Here is a 15,389-nt window from a genome sequence, read left to right on the forward strand (position 1 = left end):
CCAGTGTCGAGCAGTTGTTCTTACTGTCAGAAAGTTCTTCCTAACGTTGAGTCAGAATCTCCTTGGGGATGGCCTCAGAAATGGTCAAAAATCCAGAAGAACGTGGTGTTTCTAGAAACCCCCACCCAGCTGCATGCAGCTTGGCTTCCTTGACTGAAGCGTCTACTACCAGGACTCTCTCATCGCAGGACCTTGGACAGTTCCGAGTTGGCAGTTTGCTGAGGTCATATAACCCTTCCCAGTTCACTCTCCCTGTTTTCTTTGATGGTGTATGTAGCATTTATTTAATCATACCATTAGTTAGTCCATAAGCAGAGTTTTCTAGGTGATGGGAAACTTAAAGTGCAGTCTATAACATCGGCAGAGAATGGGCATATCAGTCGGAAGTTAATGCAATAGCAGCAAAATAAAAAAAATAAAAGGACACCTTAAGAGAGCGACAGAAATAGTATTTCAGGAGTTAAGTCATATATTTGTACATAATGCTGTGCCTGAGTACATGTTCCAGTGGCCAGGGATGATGTAGCCCACCAATAACGGAATCCACCAATTCCCCATCCTTTGTATAGAAAGTAACAGATAGAGAGTAATGTTTCTTCTGCCTGAACTATACTGTTGAAAGCTGAAGCATACACTGGCTTTTTAATACTTTCCTGCCTTCAAACAGAAGATCAAACAGAAGTTCTTGCTTGGCCAAAATAATAATAAAAATTGAATTTAATTGAATAGGTGCCTTTCTTTCCCAGAGGCTGTTTTCCACTAGATGCATCTCCGAACATTTTTTGAGAGGGCCCCCTCCCTAGATCCACAGCCTTGCGGATATCAGCAGAGGACCTGGCAATACCTGAGCTGAGAATGAATTTCAAGAGGAAAGCAATCCTGGGTTGGGTGGTAAATTTTGGACAGCATGACCCAGCCAAGACTGCCCAAAGCGGAAGAAAACGCCAAGGTTATAACTTGGCTGACATTTACGGCTGCCAGCATAGCTTCAGTTCTTCACACTGTCCACTGACTCAAATAAAGATGTTTGATGAAAGGTATTGGTAGTTTTAACTCTACTTTTTACTTCTGTGTCGATATCAGGGTTGTGGTTGTCCAACAGGACTAATTTTAAATGGATGCCATAAGCACAGTACCTGCCCCAGGAATTTGGAGGCCTAGTGGCCTAAGTCTTGAGTGAAGAAATCGGGGGGTAGATGGGAATTGTTTTGTTTTTAAAAAAATCTCTTGACGTTCTCCATGGAACGGTTGTACCCCAATAGCCCTAGACAACCAGCCTACACCTATTTTGTCACTTTCTACATGGCTGCCACCAAACAAGCGAGAGAATGGACATTGCATACCCCGCAAGTGTCCTGGGAATATCGGGACTTTGAGAGATTTATTGCAAGCAAAGTGTGCTAATAAATCTTGTGCCCACACACTGTGAGCTTTGCAGAATACGCAATGCCGTTGGAAGTCTGAACGCTGTCCTTCTGGACAATGAAGGAAAAAACAGCTTGAAAGCTACAAGTAGTGTTTATTTGTAAAGGTAAAGGATCCCTGACAGTTAAGTCCGGTCGCAAACGACTCTGGGGTTGCGGCGCTCATCTCGCTTTACTGGCCGAGGGAGCCGACGTTTGTCCGCAGACAGTTTTTCCAGGTCACGTGGCCAGCATGACTGAGCCGCTTCTGGCGCAACCAGAGCAGCGCACGGAAATGCCATTTACCTTCCCGCTGGAGCGGTACCTATTTATCTACTTCCACTTATGACGTGCTTTCGAACTGCTAGGTTGGCAGGAGCTGGGACCGAGCAACAGGAGCTCACCCTGTCGCGGGGGTTCGAACCACCGACCTTCTGATCAGCAAGCCCAAGAGGCTCAGTGGTTTAGACCACAGCACCACCCGTGTCCTAGTGTTTATTGTAGTAAACAGTAATAAACACACATATTACTATTTACAGATACAGAGTGTTAACAGCATCTCTCAGCAAACACTCTCTCAGCAAACTGCCATCAACCAATTCTTCATACTCTAACCACCACAGCCAGACAGACTCTCTGAGAACGCAGGCATACTGTATATATATAGCTGCTCTGTTACAGTATAACACTGACTGGCTGAGCTCAACCAATCCTTATCTTACACCAAAGTCTAACAACACACTCTGTGCATGCTCAGGAGCTAGCAGTTCTCTGCAGGCTGTGAGGGGGTGTGAGATATTCTTGGCATCCTGCCCAGAGTATCCCACAGGGACATCCTGTTCTTTTCCTGCAAGATGTGGGCGCTGTGATCTCATGTGGCTTTTGCTCCGAGATCAAGCCCTGAAAAAAAAGGGGGGCAGGGCCATGCTGATCTTGTGTGGTGCAAAACATGTGTTTCTGGGCATTGTGAGACTGCCCTGAAAAATAAAGTGTGTCTTTGGGGCTCAGTGACCTTGCGCAGGTCACATGGCTTGTGCAGGAGCATGGACAGGAAGATGCGCGTCCCGGTTTTGAGACTCAACATGCTGGAGGGGTATGACACTGGAATACATTGGTTCCTGAGACAAGGACAGTAGAGATTTTAAGAAAGACTGGGAACCATTCATGTTATAGCTACAGAATCAATGTAAAGAAATGGACTGACTTGCAGAGTTTGATTAAACACTTGCAATGGACAAAACAAATGTAGGAAATAGAATGAGGGTGTTACAATGATAAGAGAATAATAATAATTATGTTTTTAAAAGTTTTAAAGAAAAAGAAATAACCAATAAGCTGTGAGAGATAAGATGCCAAAAAAACTGGAAGAGGAATCTGAGGGAAGTCGGGGAGGGGAGGGGGAAATTGGGGAATGGTATTTTTGCTATATGTTATGATATTTTGATGTTAAAAAATGTATAATTTCAATAAAAATTATATTTTAAAAAAGGATTACATTGGTTCCTTCCAAATGACCTTCTTCCAGCCGCCTGCCCACCTTTGGTATAAACTTAATTTCAGAATGGCTATTGAAACACATTAAATTCAGAACACTTTCACGTTGGGTATTTTTGGCTAGGCCCTCAAACCTTCCTTATGACCCTGCTAGATTGGGCCAATCCTCCTGTTCTTGCGGTAGCCAAGCAAGGCTTAAGTTCCCATAGAAGCTTTGCAAGGGAGGAAGGGAGGGAGAAAACCAGAGAAACTTGGCTGCACCACTGTGACCCTGCGCCACTTGCACCCCACCCCTGGTCTAGCGGCCGCCAGCTGCCACTGGCTGCGACGGAAAAGATGGTATCACCCAAGCAGAAAAAGATATCTACTGCAGCCGTTCCTATCTATTGATTACAAGCCGATTGCTTTACGTGCCAAATCACTCTCCCGTGTTAATAGGAACGAGCTGCTATGTATTGTGTGCCTGTTCAGATGAATTAAAGCATCATCGTGTCTGCAGCAGAGGGGGAACGAGAAGTCCACAGAGCAGATAAGACAGTGTATACTTCTGACTCACCCTTCACGCAATTTATGTTTTCATATTTATTGCCGATTAGCCTTATTGCGTTTTATGCTGAAAGAGACTGTCATCTCCCTGTGTGTAATAACTTCCAATGTTCCACGGAGATGTCCCACATCCTTTATAATACTAGCCAAACAATACTTGGTTTCCTTTTTTGCATTTCCAGTGTGCAATCAAGTATCATCCTGGGAGCTGATATCATTTATATGTTTATCATAGAGCACATAAGGATATCAGAAGAGCCTGCTGGAGCTGGCCAATGGCCCATCTCGTCCAGCATCCCAGTGGCCAATCAGATGTCTGCATGGACCAGTTCTCCTGCACTGGGAAATGAGTTGAGTCGGGACGGTGCTGCAGACCCCCCTGCAACAATGACTTAGAATGGAAGGCAGTGTGTGTGTGTGTGTGTGCACTAAATTCTGGCATTGCACAGGGTGCCATGGAAATTTGGAAGCCCAAAGTCCACCACTGGAGAAAGCTGCAAGAAGGACCCACCCCCAAGAACACTCAGCCCTCCTGTGATTCCCGGAAACGTATTCACAAGCATTCCTTCCCCTGACTGTGGAGGCAAAGGATTGCTATCATGGCTAGTAGACATGGATAGCCTCATCCTCCACAAATTTGCCCAATCCTCTTTTAAAGCCGTACAATTTTGTGGCCATCGCTGTCTCTTGTGGAAGGGAGTTCCGTAGTTTAAACTATGCACCGCGTGAAGAAGGACTTTCTGTTACCTGTCTTGAACCTTCTGACATTGGGTGTCCACGAGTTTGAGTGTTATGAGGGGCAGCGGGGGCTTCATCCACTTTCTCCATGACTAACATAATAATAATTATAACATAATTATACGGGACGCAGGTGGCGCTGTGGGTTAACCTCTGTAGGCGCTCTGTAGCCTAGGGCTTGCTGATTGGAAGGTTGGCGGTTCAAATCCCCATGACGGGGTGAGCTCCCGTTGCTCGGTCCCTGCTCCTGCCAACCTAGCAGTTTGAAAGCACATCAAAGTGCAAGTAGATAAATAGGTACCACTCCAGTGGGAAGGTAAATGGCGTTTCCATGCGCTGCTCTGGCTTGCCAGAAGCGGCTTAGTCATGCTGGCCACATGACCCGGAAGCTGTACGCCGGCTCCCTCGGCCAATAAAGCGAGATGAGCGCCGCAACCCCAGAGTCGGCCACAACTGGACCTAATGGTCAGGGGTCCCTTTACCCCTTTACCCTTAACATAATTATATAAACTTCTGCCATGCCAGCTCTTACTTGCCTGAAAATGTCCAAATGTGGAGAACTGAATTTAAGATAGGAAAACTGAGAAATTGAGAGAAACCAAAACTGACACGTTCGCCCAGTCCTAGTTGAAACACAGAGAGCACCCACTATCTTTTCTTCCCAACAGGTACTATGGCTGGATCCACATTCCGTAGAGTACTAAGCCTAGAGCAGTGTCTTGTGAGCTGCCATGGAACCTGTGCTATGTGGGTTGTAAACGATGAGAACCGCTTTGTATGCTATCGCCCACGCATTTTCACCCGGCCCCCGAGAGAAACAAAATTATTTTTTGACATTGCATAATTCAGGGATGGAGAACCTGCTGCCGACTCCCAACTCCCATCAGCCCCAGAGAGCATAGCTTATGGGTCAGTGATGAGGGGAGTCAGAATCCAACCATGTCACGAGGCCCACAGGTTCCTCACCTCAGGTGTAAAATGGATCCCAACCAGACCGTAAGTCAAAGAAATCCATGTCACAATTGGTCAACCGGTGCTGAGGAAACCACCACTGTAAACAATAGTCTTCCAAATAAAACAATAAAAAATCTCCTCAGATTTTTTTCCTTCTATCGATCCAGCTTTTTCGTTCTCCTCAACATCATGACTCAGAGCACGTTTTCCACATCCTCACTTTCTTGACACCACAAGCCGTCATCACCATTGCCGCCACTACTGCCATAGTTTGTGCTCCAAAGTCTTACGAGGTCCACAAATCATGTCTAAAGCTTCATCTGGGAACCCAGCTGTCAAATGGTGAAGCCCATTTCTTTGACGTTTCTGCTTGCATTGAGTGACCTCTACTGACTTGGCCAGCCACTCTCTCTAGGTCATTAGGCTTTGTATTAGCAGAAAGGGTGAGTGAAGGAGGAAGAAAAAAGTGGATGGTATGCCTTTATTTTCTGGTCTCTTAGTTTAGGAAGACCGAAATCGTAGCAGGTCTCTCCACCACCACCACCACCCCTCACCGGAATGCTGCAACATTTAAGCTGAATAAAACATTTCCTTTATGAGCCAGGATGTGTGATCCAAGCCAGGAGTTGTCTCCAACTAAGTTCTACTCAGAGTAAGCCCACTGAAATGAATGGGCCTAAGTTAGCCATGTTCATTAATTTTCAGTGAGTAGAACTAGCAATGGATACAATTCCTAGATCCTAATGGGGGTTTGAAAACATTACCCTGTGGTCCTGCTGTGGTCCCAATTGATCCAGGGCCTCTGTGCCTGCTATTTGCAACAGAAGGAAAGTTTCAATTTGCAACGATGGAAGGTTCAGGGCCTCTGATCCGGACCAGAATTGCACCAGGGGGAAATGGGTTGAAGCCTCAACCCCTTCCCACAAGTCCCAATCCAGATCAGGGACTCCACACATGCTATTTGCTTTTTTAAAACCCATTAACACGATTGCTAGCTGTGTCCATGCTGCCATGTCTAATTTGGCCCTTGTATTCAGGTATCATTGGAATGGAACAAGAACCACTCTAGTGCCGAAGTTGTTCTTCAAAGGAACTGCTGCAGAGATCATTCCCCTTCTGGGCATCATCTCGACACCAACTTTTGCCCTCTGACGCAGTTATGGATAAAATTATAGCATGGAGCATATTGATCCCAATTCTTATCCATTGGAGTTTTTCTCAAATTGCTTTGCCAGCTCCGTAGGGTTCTCTTTTTAATTGAAAACCACTTGTACCATTTACTCCTTTCTACATTTGTGCTTTCCGCTATTGCAGGAGTAGCTTGATGCTGCATCATCACCAATCCACAACCCTAGAAGAGACCCTTCAAACTGGTTTTTCATCCTGAGGAGTAACACAATGGAAATTTTCTGACATTTCTTGACATACAGCCATTTACCACTGTATTATTTTAGTCTCTGCCAAGCTTTTATGAAATTGGTGAGTAAGGACCCGGAAGATCTCTTGGTGTGCGTCAGTTTTAGTAACCAGATAACTGGTTGCAGATAAGCATGACCAGCGAGCATTGCTCTTTTCCTTACAAACTTGTTTCCTCCACTTTGCCACTGTGTACATGTGCTTTTCTTAAGAGGGCAAATAGCAGCTGCAATGGGGAGGGATAATCAGGGAAACAGGGGAAGGTTAGCTGCCCTGCTCCTATGCCCTTGCCCTACTAATCTGGAAGCTCTTTGAAGCTGCTATTTGGAAAGGATTGAAGGAGACCCAGATACACTGAAAGAGGCTGGGCAGCCATCTCTCAGGGATGCTGTGGCTGCATCCTGAGTCGCAGGTCCCACACTAAGCAAGGAGCGGGACAAGAATCTAGATCACTAAATGACTGGATCACTTGTCACTAGAACAGTGGCGTAGTGTGTGTGTGTGTGTGTGTGTGTGTGTGTGTGTGTGTGTGAGAGAGCCACAGGGGCAGTTGCACAAAAATTGGTAGGGTGCACAAAATTTCAGCATCCAGTGCTGCCTCAATACAGCCGTGCGCTTCTGTCACTGTCATTGAAAATGGCTTCATGGGAACCAGGAAGTGACTTCTCCAGACAACAGAACGACTCTCCTTTTCTTATCTCTGTGGCTGCGATCTCCTGGGTGATGTGGATGCCATCAGGCAGTTGAATGCGCATGTGTACAACGTCCATTTCCCTCCCTTCCACCCTCCCCTCCATGCTGCCCTGACTCTGGCAACCCATGCTATGCTACTGCACAATTGCAACCCACGCTATGCCACTGCACTTGGAAGAATGTCCAAGTTCCCTTTCAGTTCTATGATCACCATTGTCACATCGAGTTTGGCCCTTAGCCGTTCTCTTTTCTCAACATTCATTTGTAGATCTTGCTTCTAAGAAGCCTGCTTGAATGGGACCGATGATTCCTGCGACCCCATCCCAAAGCCCATTTGAAATACACTATCAAGAATGACACTACCAAGTCATCAAGCACCGCTTGCAACGAGGTGTCATCACACTCTATCTTTGGCATGCCTGCAGCGAGGTCTAAATCTAAGGAGGGGAGGTCCTTCACACAGTGCTTTAGAAAGCCACTCCCCCATGCCAAGCACCTCCCCCATCTTTAAAAGGGGCTGTGGCTTGGGATGAGAGGGGAAGGGCTTGGGGAGAGCTGGGGGGCTATTTGGGGGGGATAGGCAGGGGTGAAGTGTAAAGGGAGGAGGGCTTGGTCAGGTGTGTGGGGTAGGTGAGGTTGGCAAGCAGAGCAAACTGGGGGATGCTATGAAATCCTCCATCTTAGGCTCAGGTTGTATATATGTGTAAATGAGCCATCTATCCTGAAGACAGCACAGTCTCTGCTGTCCCTCGTTCCAAGAAAACCAAACTCTGGGTAAGCACATTGAAACCCCTGGAATCATTCACTGCTCAGAGATTGTAATGGCACTTAATTATATACACAGTGGTACCTCGGGATGTGAACGGGATCCGTTCCGGAGCCCCGTTCGCATCCTGAATAGAACGTAAGATGCGATGGCGCATCTGCGTGTGTGCAGGTCGTATTTTGCCACTTCCGCGCATGCGCGGGACGTCATTTTGAGTATCTGCGCATGCGCGAGCAGCGAAACCCGGAAGTAACGCACTCCATTACTTCCGGGTTGCCGCGGAGCGCAACCTGAAAGCGCTCAACCTGAAGCACATTCAACCCAAGGTATGACTGTATATATAAATATACCATATTTTTCCATGTATAAGACACCCCCATGTATAAGACGCCCCCTATTTTTGGGACTCCACATTAAGAGAATGGGGGGAGATTGCCAAGAGTTGTTGAGCTTTCTGGGGGCAGATCGAAATGCTCACCCACCTGACCAACGCTGCCAATCGCACGCGTCACCAAAGACACCAATCATCATATGGAGAGAGAGAGAAAGAGCGAGAGACCTTCTGGCCCTTTTACTATTGGATATGTAAGCGATAATGTATTCTACTCTACTGCTCTTGAACAGCAAGCATAAACTCTATTGTGCTACCAGTAGTTCTATATCCAGGCTGTTTGGCAATGATTTGCTGCCTGCTTAGCCCCCACCCAAGACAAAATCTCTAATTATGGGCTTGACCAGATCTTCTTCTACAAGGCCACACACTTCTCATGATCGCTAGCAGTGGAAAAGTGTTTTATTTTCTGAGTTTCAAGTCATAATCAGACAAATGGAAGGGATGATGGGTGCAGATACTCTCCTTGATGGAAAACCACTCTTCAAAAAAAGCGCTGATTAGGGAATAGTGTTGGCTTCCATTAACTCTTAATTTTCCTGAAGGCTTTTGCAAAACACATTTTTCTCTGCTCCTTTTATTTCATTTTATTCCTGTTTTCCGAATTCAAACTCACCAATGACCCTTTCATTTTCTAGAAGTGTATACCCCCTGGGTTTATTCTCCTTCTTCCTGTCGCTTTCAACCAATTTGCTCATTCTGCTCTTCTCAGTATTCACTATAAAACGTAGTGCATATATACCAGTGGTGATCTCCTTTCTCCTAGCGCTTTTGCTCGTGGAGCCAAAATGGCACCACGCACACTGGAATTATCACCTGTCGGTCGCCTTGAAATGCAGAGAGACTTTTGCAGGGGACACCTGCCCACACAGAAGACCAGCAGGGAAGAGGAATGGAATGGAGGAACTCTAACCAGCCTTGAACAGCAGCACTCCATGCTGCAACATTTTGTTGCAGGCCTACCCGTGGAACAAATTTCAGCTTTTAAATCCATCATTCAATCTGACCCCTATGGGGAAGAGCTGTCACTCAGCAGCAGAGCATCTGCTTTGCATGCAGAAGGTCCCAAGTTAAATCCCTGGCATCTCCAGGTAAAACTGGGAGAGATACTTTGGGATATTTTCGGGAGAACAAAAGGCTAAGGAGTGAACCCTACGCAAATCCAGAGTGGAGTCTCAAACAGGTTTGGATGGTGCCTTGTGTGCCTCCTGTCATGGAATTCTACTCCATATTGATCCAGAGCAGATTCCAACATATAGTTTGTTGTTGTTGTTTAGTCGTTTAGTCGTGTCTGACTCTTCGTGACCCCATGGACCAGAGCACGCCAGGCACTCCTGTCTTCCACTGCCTCCCACAGTTTGGTCAAACTAATGCTGGTAGCTTCAAGAACACTGTCCAACCATCTCGTCCTCTGTCGTCCCCTTCTCCTTGTGCCCTCCATCTTTCCCAACATCAGGGTCTTCTCCAGGGAGTCTTCTCTTCTCATGAGGTGGCCAAAGTATTGGAGCCTCAGCTTCAGGATCTGTTCTTCCATTGAGCACTCAGGGCTGATTTCCTTCAGAATGGATAGGTTTGTTCTTCTTGCAGTCCATGGAACTCTCAAGAGTCTCCTCCAGCACCATAATTCAAAAGCATCAATTCTTCAGCAATCAGCAGTCCAGCTCTCACTTCCAACGTATAGTTAGCAGAGTAAAAACTTAAATACGTTGCGGGATTCCCCTCCAAAATAGACCAGAGGCAATTAATATTTCATCCAGCAGAGCTTTACTGCTTCTGAAGGCAAATGAGCATCATGGTCACAAATCCAATATGTTCAGGATTGGCACTGTCCATAAGAAATCCAGTTGCAGCAGACTTAACTTAAACTTACAATAACTTATAATAAGTCTAATCACTATATACAGAACACCACACCAGAAGGAAGGGAGATAGAAAGAGAAAGTGAAACCCAGGCTCCTTCTGGCCCTACTTTTATAGTCAGCATGACCTTGACAGAAGAGATGATCAAACCAGTTTAAGCCAGCTGCACTCAGCTTCTCGGAAGGAATAACCCAAACACCACGGATCTCTTCTGCTTGTTTCTCTCACACAGAGAAGCTTCCAGATCCCACTTGAATTAATTAGAATAGGAACGATCTCTACACATCAGATCAATTCTCTCTGCACTAAGAAATGCAAACTGACACGCCTTCTGACAACTCCTGCCACCATGCTGGTGCCAAATGTATTCCTCTGCTTTCCTTTGAACGATAACAAGGCCAAGAGGGGAGTCTTGTCTGGGCAGCCCAGGACACTGCCCAGACTTGCATCCCAGGGAGGCCTCTTAGTTGCTGCTAAAGCCATGGTTTGACTTCACCCACAGAGGCGCACTCCATTGTCTCTCGAGACAGATGCCAACAATTGTTTCAGAAACTGTGGATCTGGTGGGGTCCCCTTGAAACATGAAACGAACTGAATTGCTTAACTATCAGCACTTCACCCTAGTCATCATTCGCCTGCCCTTGTCTCAGGTGTCATGTAATCATTAGCCACAACCTTTATCTCTTTTTTTGCACTTCTCAGATCAAATAATAACATATAACCAATTTGGGAGAACGCTTTAAAATCTAACCAGTCCTGCTTTGTCTGGTTCTTCACCACACCACATCTTTGAGATGTTCAGGGAAGTTTTTAATGGTTGACGTTTTATTGTGTTTTTAATATTTTGTTGGGAGCTGCCGAGGGTGGCTGGGCCAATCCAGACATATAAATAATAAAATGACGGTGACAAGGACAATGATATCAGAGAGGACATTACAGCAACGAAATAACAATGGGTCATATTGTTTTAATTACTAAGTGCAGTGTTGGTAAATGGATCGCTGATACATAATGGTCATTCTAGCTCCTTTCCTTGATGATCAGTTTTAGTTTTTGTAGTGGGCAACTGCCAACAAAATCCAATATGTCTCTCACAAAGCAAAGTTCCCTTAGGCTGTTTCTTTCCAAAAAGATTGGTTGCTCTCTGTTTCCTTCAGAAGTGCCCCTTGCCCTCAGACAAATATTTTTGAAACTGAAGGCAAGATTGATTGAAGCTGGTTCAGGTACACAGTTCTACACGCACGCACACCCACCCCAAAAATCATCCTCACTGTTTCTGACATTCAGACTGGGACAACTGTTGCTTATGTAACAAAACTGCAATAGCCATTGATAAGGGAGAGGTTTCCTTGTGGGGAAAAAGGTTTGCAGAACAATTTTTTAAAAATTGGCACTTTAAAAAAACAAAAACCTATAGGGAACCCCCAAAACACTCTAATCACAGCTAAACATGTCCAGTGACCAGAATGCTCACTGGCAGCTGAGAGGGTAAAAAGAAAACAGGAGGGAGGGGAACTGACCACAGTGATTGAAATCCTGATTTGGGGTACTCCATGCTGCAATATTTTATCGCAGGTTCCGCTGGCCCATAGTCACGTTTTCACTTACGGACGGAGTCTGGAAAATTGAACATCTAAGAAGCAAAACAAAACACTTCACCTGATCTTTCAATATGTGATTACCATTCACTCCTGCATTTTCAAAATACAGTGGTACCTTGGTTCTCAAACGCCTTGGAATTCAAACAGCTTGGAACCCAAACACTGCAAACCTGGAAGTGTTCTGGTTTGCGAACTTTTTTTGGAAGCCGAATGTGCTCTGTTATGAGTGTTATGCTTCCAATTTGAGCGCCACACTTCCGTTTTGAGTGTTACACTGAGGTTTGTCTGTTCTTGCTATTTATTTTGTGGTTTTGTTTTTGTGGCTCTTTTTTGTTTTGTTTCTGTGACTGTGCAGAACCCAGTTCAGCTACTGATTGGCTGCTTGTGTGACTGCAGTACATTGTTTATTGCTTTCATTTTATGGATCAATGGTCTCGTTAGATAGTAAAATTCATGTTAAATTGCTGTTTTAGGGGTTGTTTTTAAAAGTCTGGAACTGATTAATTCATTTTGCATTACTTTCTATGGGAAAGCGTGCCTTGGTTTTGGAACACTTTGGTTTTGGAATGGACTTTCATAACAGATTAAGTTTGAGAACCAAGGCACCACTGCACCCACCAACTGTCTTCCAGAGATGAAACACATGTACTTTTCCTATTTGTAAGAAAGCATTTGGCCAGAAACTTTTTGGGTTTTTAAAAGGACTGCTTTATATAATCTTTATCTGTAGGAAAATGCCAAAGCTTCCCACATTGAGCTTCTTGAGCCCGCCTGACTTCTGAGTAAATGCCTGCTTTGTTTTTGGCAGAGAGGCTGCCACAGGTGTCATCTGTCTTAAGGCGTTGCTTGCCAAACTTGAGCAAATCTCTACCAAGTACATCTTAAGAGATACCATCTGGCGCTTAACCTTGCATAAGGCAGGCCCTTAGCAGAAAACATCAGGTCCACTATTAATATTCCATTCATTCCCTGAGGCCTTAATTAGGTTCAGAACTTCCAATATGGCTTCTGTGCACTCATACATCCCAGCGGGACAGCAAAAAAGACTCTCTTTCCAAACTCTCAGCAAAGTTCTGTGATTTGTGACAGAGTTGTGATAGGAAAGAAAACACGATAGCTTGTTTTCATTTATTTATTTGTATCCTATGGGGGGGGCATGGTGGCGCAGGGATGATGTACAATAGGTGGGACTGAGGGGGTTGGACTTTTCTTGGAGCAATGCCATTATCTGAGAGAGACAACATTCCTTCATCTCTCTCTGTGTATATTGAATAAACTACGTGGTAAGAACTCTTCTTGTTTTTCTGCTTCTTGGCATCTCACTGCGAGAGGGAGAGGATTCCCTGAAGCCTTGACAATGGGCTCGTTCCAGACGGAGTACTAGAAGCCTTCTTTTAAAAAAAATAATAATTTTTTAAATTCATTTTTCTTTTTCATTCATTACATACATCTCAAATTCTTAACATTTACTATATATTCCTCCCTCCCTCCCCTCCAAGACTTCCCCAACTTGCGCTTCTGGTTTGTCTCTATTTTCACCCACTTTGCTCTCTCTACAGAAAAAGTTATTAATAACATAACATCAAACCTAAAAACATAAAAATAGAAGTAAATACACCATCCTATTTCACTATCTTCTAAACATTTTCTGATGCTGAGAATGTGGATGTTTATTTAAATCCTGCCATCAAGTCTATTGACTTTCTTTGTTTCTGCAAATATAATATGAATGGTTCCCAATCTTTTTCAGAAGCCTTCTTTCTTTAGCTTTATGGTGCAACTCTGGACAACAGCTTTCTAGATTTTCTAACTATTCTTCAATCCAGAGATGCTCAGGGGGGTTGCCAATAGCATCCCTATGAAGCCTCAGAGTGCCCCAAGCATAGCTGTCAAGCGTCCCTTATTTGGCGGGACAGTCCCTTATCCCAACGCCATGTCCCGCTGCTGTCCCTTATTGATCATGTCCCTTAAATTTCCTGGGTTTCAAAGGAAGCAGCTCCTCTCCCTCCCTCCCTGCTGGCCAGGGAGGAGGGAGGCTCCAACTGTGTTGCTTGGCTGCGTTGCTCACCCAATAAGAAGTCTAAGAACGACTGGGGGGGTGGAGCTTGCATGCCTTGTGCTGATCAAATTGGCTGCGTTGCCTGGGGACTCGCCTTTGCTCAGCGTTTCCCAGTGGAGAGGTGACGGTGGTTTTCCTTGAGGCTTGGTTTGGCTGCTGGCTGGGCTTTCTGCCTTTGGCTCAGAGGGGCTCATAAGTTGAACATACCTGTGCCCGGAAAAATCCCTTATTTTGGCTGCTGATCCCTTATTTTTGAGGCTGCTGGTCCCTTATTTTCAAATCTGTAAGTTGACAGCTATGGCCCCAAGTTTACCCCTTGGTCATGTGATGTTAAGAGTGGTTCCTTTTTCTGGGTACACAAGACCTCCGCCATGTGCATAAGATGTTATCCTCACATACTGGTTCTGTGTCATGGCGACACCAATATTTTCAAACTCTAACTGCAAATCAACATGGTGAAAGAAAGCAGTTTCAGTTTCATATTCATCTGATTTTAATAAACCCCTCATAGAGAAGACTCTATTATGTGGCAGAAACGTAAAGGAAGGAAATAAGAGCACAAATAACGACAATTTGATTATAGAAATTAATATCCATAAATGTCTTCCTGATGCAGGAAGCTTGGTTGTGTCGCATTCTGCCTAAAGCTAAGAAGGAAAAGGTTTGAAAATTAGAGCTAACCATCAGTTAGTTGTACACAGATGTGACTGCAATTTATTCGCAAGAAGGAGAAGTTGTCTCAAAGGAAAACAGCCGAGTCATTTAAAGTGAATGAGTGTGTTTGTTGCACCTGGATTCCCTTCTAGATGCTTAGTAACACAGAATAAATTACTATGATGGAAAATACAGAATTATGGTGGTGTATCTATACAAACTGATTTTGCAGTGTATAATTAAAGCATAGAAAAGAAGCTGTATGCATGCATTTATATTCAGGTTATACTCTTTTTTCCAAACTACAAAATACAGGGAGACGCTGTATGTTCAGGATGCTTCTGCCCTGGTTTCAGCTCAGAGGCTCGTGTGCACAGAAGAAACAAACCTCTGTATGCAAGCAGATGTTGCGAGCCCAGTTCGTCTCCCAGTCTTGTTTTTGGGAGCGTTACAAAATTGGCGATAGTGCCAGACAGCTGTTCAGAATGAGGCTCTGGGGAACAGGAGTTAGTCTTGCCTACTCAACCGCTAATCAGTATGACAGGCATTTGTTTCACCAGGATCCATTTACACAGCCCCATTGCGAAGAAAGCCTTTGAGTACAGTGGTACCTCGGGTTACAGACGCTTCGGATTACAGACACTTCAGGTTACAGACTCCACTAGCCCAGAAATAATACCTCAGGTTAAGAACTTTGCTTCAGGATGAGAACAGAAATTGTGCGACAGCAGCAGGAGGCCCCATTAGCTAAAGTGGCACCTCAGGTTACGAACAGTTTCAGGTTAAGAACAGACCTCCAGAACGAATTAAGTTC

The sequence above is a fragment of the Podarcis filfolensis genome, assembly GCF_964270895.1.
Source record: "Podarcis filfolensis genome assembly, chromosome: 11".
Taxonomy (NCBI): domain Eukaryota; kingdom Metazoa; phylum Chordata; class Lepidosauria; order Squamata; family Lacertidae; genus Podarcis; species Podarcis filfolensis.